Raw genomic sequence first — 10423 nt, forward strand, 5'->3', positions numbered from 1 at the left:
TTTCATACTCTCTAGTGCCTTCATAGTTCAGGAAAGGTGCAACAAATAAATGGGGCAATAAAGAAACTTATTCTGAAACTGGTGATGAAAACTGGCTTACCTTGGATCAAATTGCTACCTTTGGCCCTGGCCAGAAAAAAGGCAAAACATAGAGGAGATAGGGTTATCCTTCTATGAGTTGCTGTTTGGAATGGTTTACCCAAGTAACCCCCAACCTGGAGGGGAGAAGGAAATAAATAGTATTTACCTAAGACAATTATATGGGCAAGATACTGTTTCTTCTCAAATCTCTTGGTCAGGAAGTCCAGCTAACACAAAATCTATCCTTGCACTTTGAGGTTCACTATATTCAACCTGGAGATTTGATCGTGATATAAGACCGGAAGGAATCATCATTGACTCCTAAGTAGAATGGATCTTTTCAGGTGCTACTCACTACAGAAGCTTCAGTGAAAGCAGTGGAACATAGGAATTGTCCACTTGGACTCTCCCTTCATTTGAATAAAGAAAGCTAAAGACTTTCCTCTGTCTTTTTCTGAGATAAAGATAACTGACCAAGTCTAGTTGACCAAAATTTTTCCCAGCAGGTGACCAGGTGCTGACTCTGGGTGTTGACAGCAGTCTCTGAGGAAAGTCTCTTAAGGCTGCTCTGTACAGGACACAGCAAACTTCTGCTAGTTCCAAAGGCACTGCTAAAGGGCAAAGGTGAGCCCAGCAACCAAAAGGATGGTACTTAGGGGAAAGCATTCTTTAAGAAGTGCAAAAAGGAAGCTAGTAGAAAAAAAAAAAAAACTGAGAAAAAGCCGAGTGAACTCCACGGTGAGGGTAGAAGGAGATGGAGTGTTGAAGGAGCAGGAAGATTAAGAAATGAAGGAAAGTGTAGAAATTGAAAAGGAGGTGCTCTGGTTACCGGAGCAAATATTTCCTCATGTGCCCATGGAGAACATGCTAAAGAAAACTGAAGTACCCCAATGGAAACTGCAGCCCACAAAGAGCCCATATGTTAGCATGGGAAAAGTGTGAGGATGAAAGAACAGCAGAGAAGAGCTGTGAAAGAGTGCTACAGCCCTGACGCCTACACCACTTGGGCTGTGAACAGATAAAGAAGCCATCAATGAAGTAGCAAGGTTGAGCCTGGAAAAAGGGATGAGGAAGTGATGTGGAAAGAGTATTTGTCACCATCCAAGTCTATTTCTAATTTGGAAAAAAAAAAAAAAAAAGAAAAAAAAAAGTTTAGTCCACATTTAGACTTCTTACCTGTGATGTTGACTGGTAAGTGAGTTCCTTGTCCAAATTTTAACCCACAAGATTTCCAGTCTTATTTCCACTCTATCCTGTTGAGGACAAAGAGCTCCTCATAAGAGAGACTCGTAAGACCCCTCACCAGTTTCATTGCCCTTTTCTGAACATGTTCCAGGGCCTCAACATCTTTCCTGTAGTGAGGGGCCCAAAACTGAACACAGTACTCAAAGTGCGGCCTCAGCAGTGCTGAGTAGAGAGGGATGATTACCTCCCTGCTCCTGCTGACCACACTATTTCTGATGCAGACCAGGATGCCATTGGCCCTCTTGGCCACCTGGGCTCACTGTTGGCTCATGTTCAGCCAAGCATCAACCAACATCCCCAGTTCCCTTTCCTCTTCACAGTCGTCCAGTCACTCAACCCCAAGCCTATAGTGCTTCATGGGGTTATTGTGGCCAAAGTGCAGGACCCGGCACTTGGTCTTGTTGAACCTCATCCTATTCACCTGAGCCCAGTGATCCAGTTTATCTAGATCCCTCTGAAGGGCCTCTCTACCTTCAGGCAGATAAACACTACCTCCCAACTTGGCAAGAGGAGTAGTGGGATGGAGCTCTACATTAGGAGGTATTTTGATGTTGTAGAACCCAATATTTGGAATGATAATGTCAAGTCCTTATGAGTAAGGATCTGGGAAAAGGCCAATGATGCTGGTATTCTTGTGAGAGTCTGTTACAAACCACCTAATCAGAATGAAGAAATAGATGAAATGTTATTTAAACAGACGGCATCAGTCATGCAATTGTCCCCCCTTGTTCTCAGGGGGGACTTCAACTTATCTGATGTCTGCTGGAATTATAGTAGAGCAGAGAAGAAGCAGTCTAAGAGGTTCCTGGAGTGTATGGAAGATAACTTCCTGACACAGCTGGTAAGACAGCTTACAAGGGAAAGCACTCCTTAAGACTTGCTGTTTACAGACAGCTAAGGAATGTTGGAAAATGTGGTTGCTGGAAGCTGTCTTGGGCATAACAAACATGAAATGGCAGAGTTCTCTATCTCTGGTGAAATTAGGAGGGGAGTCAGCAAAATTCCTACCCTGAATTTCCATGAGGTTAAGCTTTGAACTGTTTAGATCACTGGTTGGCAGAATTCCTTGGGAGTACAGTGGGGCCCAGGAAGTCTAGGCTTTCCTCAGGAAAGCAACCTTAAAAACACAAAAACACTCTGTCCGACTGTGCTATACAATGATCTGACAGGGAAGAGAACCAGCCTGACTCAACAGGAAGTTTTTGCTGAGACACTATCAAAAAAGGAGAATTCATGATATTTGGAAGAAGAGTCAGGCAACTCAGGAAGATTATAAGAATGTCCTTGAGGTAAGCAGCGAGAAAATCAGAAAAGCAAAAGCCAAGCAAGAACTTAATCTGGCCTTCATTGTTAATAGTAAAAAAATGCTTTTACAAATATATTAACAGCAAGAGGAGGGCCAAGGAGAATTTGTGTCCTTTAAGAGATGCAGCAGGGAACATTATCTTCAAAGATGACAGAAAAGCTGAGGTTCTTAATGATTTCTTTACTTGTGTCTTTTATAGTCAGGCCACTTAACTTCAGGGTACACAACTCCCTAGCAGACTGGGATGAGGAGCAGAATAAAACCCACAATTCAGGAGGAAACAGTGACCTGCTGCTCCACCTGGACAGTAACATCCATAAAACTGGAAGACATCCACCCCAGAATACTGAAGGAGCTTGCAGAAGTGATTGCCATGCCATTTTCTGTCAGTTAGAAGTAGTCCTGGTCAAGCAGGAAGAACCCAGGCAACTGGAGACTTGCTACAGTGACACTCATGTACAGAAGGACTGGAAAGAGGATCCAGAGAAATACAGGCCTGTAGTTTTTGTCCTTGAGGACAGTTTCCCAGGAATCTTTATTGAGTATCTCCCTGACGAGATGGAAGTTGGCCTTCCTAGAATTTATCATCCTGATTTTACTTTTGTCTCATGTAAATGAGGAGTGTAAAGTCTATTGTTGTATGATTGCTATGGCCCAGGCAATCTCCACTCTTGATGTTACCAAGCAGTTCACTTGAGTTGGTGAGAAAGGAAAATATTGATCCCATTTTTAAGAAAGGGAGAAAAGATGACCTTGGAACTACAGGCCAGGGAGCCTCACCTGGCCTGGGAAGATCATGGAGCAGATCCTTCTGTTTACTGTGTTAAGGCACATACAGATGAAGAGGTGATCTGAGACAACCATCATGGCTTCACCAAGTGCAGATCTTGCCTGACCAATCTGGTAGCCTTCTATGATGAAGTGACAGCATCGGTGGACACAGGAAGGGTAATGGACGTCATCTACCTGGACTTCTGCAAAGCCTTTGACATAGTCCATCACCACACCTTCTTACTAATTAGGAGAGATACAGATTTGAAAGACAGACTCTTTGATGGATTAGAAATTGGTTGGCTGGGTGAAGCCAAAGGGTTGGATTGATGGTTCTGTGTCAGGGTGGATGCTAGTCATGAGTGGTGTCACCCAAGGCTCAGTCTTGGGATTGGTGCTCTTCAACATCTTTATCAATGACATAAACAACGGAATCAAGTGCACTGCACTGCCAGCAAGTCTGCAGCAAGCTGAGCGGTGCAGTTGACCCACTGTAGGGAGGGGAAGCAGTCCAGAGGGACCTGGACAGGCTGAGAAGTGGGCCCATGAGTACCTAGTAGGGTTCAACAAGGTCAAGTGCAGGGTGTGGTACTTGGGTCGGGGCAATCCCAGGTATTCATACAAACTGGAAGAAGAACTTCTTGAGAGCAGATCTGCAGATAAGGATTGGGGATCCTGGTGGACAAGAAGCTGGATAGCAGGGTAGGCCAACAGTGTGCACTTACAGCCTGGAAAGCCAACTATATCCTGGACTGCATCAAAAAAGTGGTGGCCAGCAGGGAGAGGGAGGTGATTGTTCCCTCTACTCAGGGGACAATCTTTTGAGGCCCCATCTGAAGTACTGCCTGGGGCCTCCAGCACAAGAAGGACGTGGATCTCTTGGAGCGCATCCAGAGGAGGGCCACTAAGATGATCAGAAGGCTGGAGCACTTCCCCTATGGGGAAAGGTTGAGGGAACTGGGATTGTTTAGCTCGGAAAACAGAAGGCTCTGGGGAGTCCTCATTGTGGCCTTCTAGTACTTGAAGGGAGCATACAAACAAGAGGAGGAACAACTGTTTACATGGGCTGGTAGTAATAGGACATGGAGGAATGGTTTTAAACTAAGACAGGGGAGGTTTAGTTTGGATATTAGGAGGAAGTTTTTCACCCGGAGAGTGGTAACACACTGGAAAAAGTTGCCCAGAGAGGTTGTGAATACCCCATCCCTGGAGGCATCCAAGCCAGGCTAAATATAGCTCTGGACAGCCTGTGTGGTTGGAATCTGGTGGTTGGAGACCGTGACAATGTCAGGTTTGATTGTTTTGTTTTGTTTTGTTTTGTTTTGTTTTGTTTTTTTAATCCTGTAGTCTCACCACTAGTCTGACTAAGTCATCTGACTGCTCACACCTCACACAACTGTTCTTTCTGCTGTTAGGTGATGCTAGTGGAAGGTTCCGGTACTCTGCTGCCAAAGACCTGGACAGCTCCATTTTGCCAGGGAGTTTGGACTGGTTTTCAGCATCCTTTCAAATGAGTGCAGATGCCCCAGATCTCCATTGAGTGGATACCATGACTAGGGTCTATACTCATGAAGGGAGATAATCATATATTTAGAGGATGATGATTCAGTTCTTAGTGGGTAACAATCACCTTTGAATTTACCGCCTAAGTCTGAAGGGTCCTCCCACATCTTACACTCCCTTTCATGAGAAGATGTCATGTTTAAATACCTTGCTGCTGCTCCTGGCCCTGCCCATGTTGCATGGGCAGCTCTTGTCAGGACTGGGAGCTCTGGGCAGATCCAGGAAGCTTTCTCCTAGCCCTGGAGTCATTTTCATTTCAGGACCTACCTCACAGATAGTGATTCCACACTTGAAAGTAGAATGCTTATTCACTGGAGATGATCACTTCAGAAAATGATTGTCCCTGGAGCGAAACACGTCAAACAATCAGATCTAATGGAAAGCAGTGTCTAATATACTATTATGTTGAACAATGACAGTAGAAGAAGGTGGCAGTATGGCAGCTGAAATGGAACTTCCCTACCAGTACATCATCAACATATAAATGTGAGACAGATGGCAGTAGAGAGGAAGTCTGACAAAATGCCACAAGGAAAGGAAGTGCAAACAAAGCAAAGATGTGTAATTAACACCAAAATGCAGAAAACAAATAAGCAATCAAACAAACAAAAAAAACAAACTAATTAACAAACCACATACACAGAAAATGAATGTGAATTTCTGGAGAAAAAAAGAGGATTCTAAAACAATGTGAACAAGATGACACACGTAAGATGTGGCAAAGATGAAAGAAAAGGAACCAAAGTGGAAAAGGAATTCCAGAAGAAAAGTGAAAAAAAACTCGTTCAAACTTACAGAAAAAAAAAAAAATTAAAAAAAGAGAAAAAAAAATAAAACAAAGAAGTTTCTATATCAGAATTAGAAAAAAAAAAAACAGTAATAAAAAGCAGAATATATGAGATGAAATAACCATAAAGAGGAAAGAATTCTGAGTAAAAATAAAAAAAAAAAAAAAAAAAAGAAAAATAATTTAAAAAAAGTAACAGATATAACGAAAAGAATGACTATGAATGGTAAAGAGCAAAATGGAGGTACAGAGTCTCCCGGTTGCTGGTTACTGGCTTCTTTTCATGAAAACGGGGGTACGGAAGACACGCGTGTTTTTAGCTGTTGCAGAACAGTGCTTGCACAGAGCCAAGGACTTTTGTGCTTCATCCAGTGAGGTTCATCCAGCGAGGAGGCAGGGGACGGACCAGAAGCTGGGAGCGGCCACAGCCAGGAGACAGAGCCACACAGCTGCCGGCCCAAACGGGCCGGGATGTCACGCTCAGCCATGAAAGCTGGTGTCAAGCAGGACGAATGGGTCAAGGAGGGATGGATGCTGGTGCCTTCCCAAGAGGTTGTTCCGTGCCATGAGCCGTCTGTTCCTGGATGTGGCTGAATATTGGCGTGCCAATGGGAAGCAGCGATTGCGTTCCCCGTTTTCCTTGTCGCGCGGGCCTGGCTTTTGCTTTCCCCGATAAAGTGTCTTGCTCTCAGCCCCTTGAGTTGTCGCACCGTCACCTTCCCTCCTTTATCCCGGCTCCCGGCCTGGGGCCTGTGAGAGAGGGGTGTTTTTCAGGCTGCCGGGTTAAAGCACGACAGCACGAGGTAACAGACGCACGTGTATCAAGATAACAAGATACGTAACGATACGTGCATGTACTCCTAAAAGCGTGGATGTCAAAGGGGCAGCCTGTTCTTTCTAGGTGATGCTTCTGTTGCACTGCGTGGATGTAGAAATCAAGCAGGCACACACAGCAAAGACTGCTTTGGTTGGAGGAGCTCCTCAGCAGCAGAAAGTGGTGGCTACATCTTCCCCAGCCTTTGTGCCGAAAGCTCAGGTGGCTCCCGGAGCGTGCTTCAGGCACGCTGAAGCCTAGCTTACAGACATCGCTGCGCAGGCCGTGGACGAGATGAGCACAGGGGTGTTCAACCAGCTGAATTTGTTTCTGCAACGGCTGTGTTTCCTTGCCCGGTACGTGACTTGTAACACCGAGGAAAGGAAGCACCTGGGCACAAGTGGCCACAGCAGTTCAAATGGCACAAACGCAGACAGGGTGTGCAGGTCACTTGTTCTCTCACCGTCCCGGTTAAGGACAGGAGCAGCCCGCCTGGCCAACCAGAAAGGGGCCACCAACCACCTCCCCAAACTCACTGCTAGCCGTGGTCCCGCTCACTGACTGCACAGTTTCAGGAACACCTGGCTACACGCAATGGGCAGCGGAGCACCCCCTACCGCTTGGCCGGTGAGACGCCGAGCGGTGTGGATCGTGCAGCTGCTGCTGCTGGTGCTGTGCCGAGCAGCGCCTCCGTCCTGCAGCTCTTCCCAGCTACCAGCTGGCGGCGCTGGTGTGCATGCAGAGTGCATGCCAGGGCAGGGAATGTTTTGGGAAGGAAGGGGAGGTCCCAGCGCTACGGGGCCTGCCCAATGGGAGGAGTGGCCAGGACAGGAAATCCCTGCCCTCTAGCTACACTGGGAGGCGCCATTTTGTTTCAGTCTGCGTTCCAGAGTGAGCTGCCGCCATTTTGTGAAACTTCAGAGGCACCATTTTGTTTCAGTCCACAAGCCATAGGGAGGAGCCTCCATTTTGTGTCCCTTTGTAAGCCACGTGTTTCCGTAGCGCTCGGTGATTGGCCCTTGTTTTAGCAGCTGTCATTTTCTCCGCTATGGCTCGGAGCGCTTGGATGCTCCCTCTGGAGCAGGAGGTGCTCAGATGTTACAAGCCGTGTGTTCGTATGCACGTGTACAGAGTGCAGGTGCCCAGGTGCTGTCCCTGGAGGTTGAAGGTGGCCTCTGAGGAGAAACCAGGGCGGCCCCAAGGCAGATGCAGTCCTTTGGATCCAGCTGCGGTGGCACTGCCACAGGGCAAATCTGAGCCCAGCACGTGAGTTGGAGGTGCCTGGGAGCACGTATCACAAAGGGAGGACAAAGAGGACAGCAGGTGCTGTCAGGCAGTTGGGAGAGAGGAAGGAAAAGTGTCAGAAATGGCCCTGCTAAATGTCAAGAAGAGCCGAGGAGGAGCAGGAGGTGGATCGGAAGGAGGAGCAGGAGGAGGAGCAAGAGGAGGGGCAGGCTGAGATGGTAGAAAGATGAGGAACGGGAGGAGGAGGAGCCAGAGAGGGGGGAGCGGGAGGAGGCTGTGGTGCTCCAGGAGCTGGGGCAGAGCTTCCCCTGCCGCCCGAGGAGGAGAGCATGGCAGAGCAGGCTGATGTGTCCCGAGGGAAGCAGCAGCTCTCCGTTTGCCGGTGCGGGTGCAGGGGAGAAGGGTTAGGTGGGAGGCGTGTCAGGGGAGGAACTGTGACGAACCGTCCGTGACGGCTGTGGGTCCCGAGGCACGTGGGGAGGTGAGGTCCGAGCACTGCGTATAAAGGAGAGAAAGTGAGCCTGGGAAGGAGCAAGAGGGGGAGAGGTGGGAAGCGTTTTTGTGCCTTGCAGTCCACCGCTGTTTGCAACTAGCAATAAAGTAAAGGCACTCAGTGCACGTTGAGATAGTTTTGCCTGGGAAGATGATTGGTGAGTGAGCTCCCTGTCTCAGTGTTCGCGCTTGATGGAGATTTCCCATCTTATTCTCCACCCTCTCCTGCTGCGGACAGAGGGAGGGAGTGGCAGTGTGGGCATCGGGCTGCCGGCCAAGGTCGGACCTGTGCAGCTAAATGTACTCTCGGTGACATCTCGAGAACGCACCTGATACATGCTAGGCAATCTATTGCATTTCCAAAGAAGGAGGTGCTCCAGAGCCTGTCCGACACTCTGCAGTACTGCAGCACTTTAAGTGTTGTGATTTGGCCTGGGGGTTAGAGTGTCTGGGCCTTGCAGGGTCTCCCGGCTGCTGGTTACTGGCTTCTTTTCACGAAAACGGGGGTACGGAAGACACGCGTGTTTTTAGCTGTTGCAGAACAGTGCTTGCACAGAGCCAAGGACTTTTGTGCTTCATCCAGTGAGGTTCATCCAGCGAGGAGGCAGGGGACGGACCAGAAGCTGGGAGCGGCCACAGCCAGGAGACAGAGCCACACAGCTGCCGGCCCAAACGGGCCGGGATGTCACGCTCAGCCATGAAAGCTGGTGTCAAGCAGGACGAATGGGTCAAGGAGGGATGGATGCTGGTGCCTTCCCAAGAGGTTGTTCCGTGCCATGAGCCGTCTGTTCCTGGATGTGGCTGAATATTGGCGTGCCAATGGGAAGCAGCGATTGCGTTCCCCGTTTTCCTTGTCGCGCGGGCCTGGCTTTTGCTTTCCCCGATAAAGTGTCTTGCTCTCAGCCCCTTGAGTTGTCGCACCGTCACCTTCCCTCCTTTATCCCGGCTCCCGGCCTGGGGCCTGTGAGAGAGGGGTGTTTTTCAGGCTGCCGGGTTAAAGCACGACAGCACGAGGTAACAGACGCACGTGTATCAAGATAACAAGATACGTAACGATACGTGCATGTACTCCTAAAAGCGTGGATGTCAAAGGGGCAGCCTGTTCTTTCTAGGTGATGCTTCTGTTGCACTGCGTGGATGTAGAAATCAAGCAGGCACACACAGCAAAGACTGCTTTGGTTGGAGGAGCTCCTCAGCAGCAGAAAGTGGTGGCTACATCTTCCCCAGCCTTTGTGCCGAAAGCTCAGGTGGCTCCCGGAGCGTGCTTCAGGCACGCTGAAGCCTAGCTTACAGACATCGCTGCGCAGGCCGTGGACGAGATGAGCACAGGGGTGTTCAACCAGCTGAATTTGTTTCTGCAACGGCTGTGTTTCCTTGCCCGGTACGTGACTTGTAACACCGAGGAAAGGAAGCACCTGGGCACAAGTGGCCACAGCAGTTCAAATGGCACAAACGCAGACAGGGTGTGCAGGTCACTTGTTCTCTCACCGTCCCGGTTAAGGACAGGAGCAGCCCGCCTGGCCAACCAGAAAGGGGCCACCAACCACCTCCCCAAACTCACTGCTAGCCGTGGTCCCGCTCACTGACTGCACAGTTTCAGGAACACCTGGCTACACGCAATGGGCAGCGGAGCACCCCCTACCGCTTGGCCGGTGAGACGCCGAGCGGTGTGGATCGTGCAGCTGCTGCTGCTGGTGCTGTGCCGAGCAGCGCCTCCGTCCTGCAGCTCTTCCCAGCTACCAGCTGGCGGCGCTGGTGTGCATGCAGAGTGCATGCCAGGGCAGGGAATGTTTTGGGAAGGAAGGGGAGGTCCCAGCGCTACGGGGCCTGCCCAATGGGAGGAGTGGCCAGGACAGGAAATCCCTGCCCTCTAGCTACACTGGGAGGCGCCATTTTGTTTCAGTCTGCGTTCCAGAGTGAGCTGCCGCCATTTTGTGAAACTTCAGAGGCACCATTTTGTTTCAGTCCACAAGCCATAGGGAGGAGCCTCCATTTTGTGTCCCTTTGTAAGCCACGTGTTTCCGTAGCGCTCGGTGATTGGCCCTTGTTTTAGCAGCTGTCATTTTCTCCGCTATGGCTCGGAGCGCTTGGATGCTCCCTCTGGAGCAGGAGGTGCTCA

This window comes from Meleagris gallopavo, chromosome Z, assembly GCF_905368555.1.
Source record: "Meleagris gallopavo chromosome Z, MGAL_WU_HG_1.1, whole genome shotgun sequence".
Taxonomy (NCBI): Eukaryota; Metazoa; Chordata; class Aves; order Galliformes; family Phasianidae; genus Meleagris; species Meleagris gallopavo.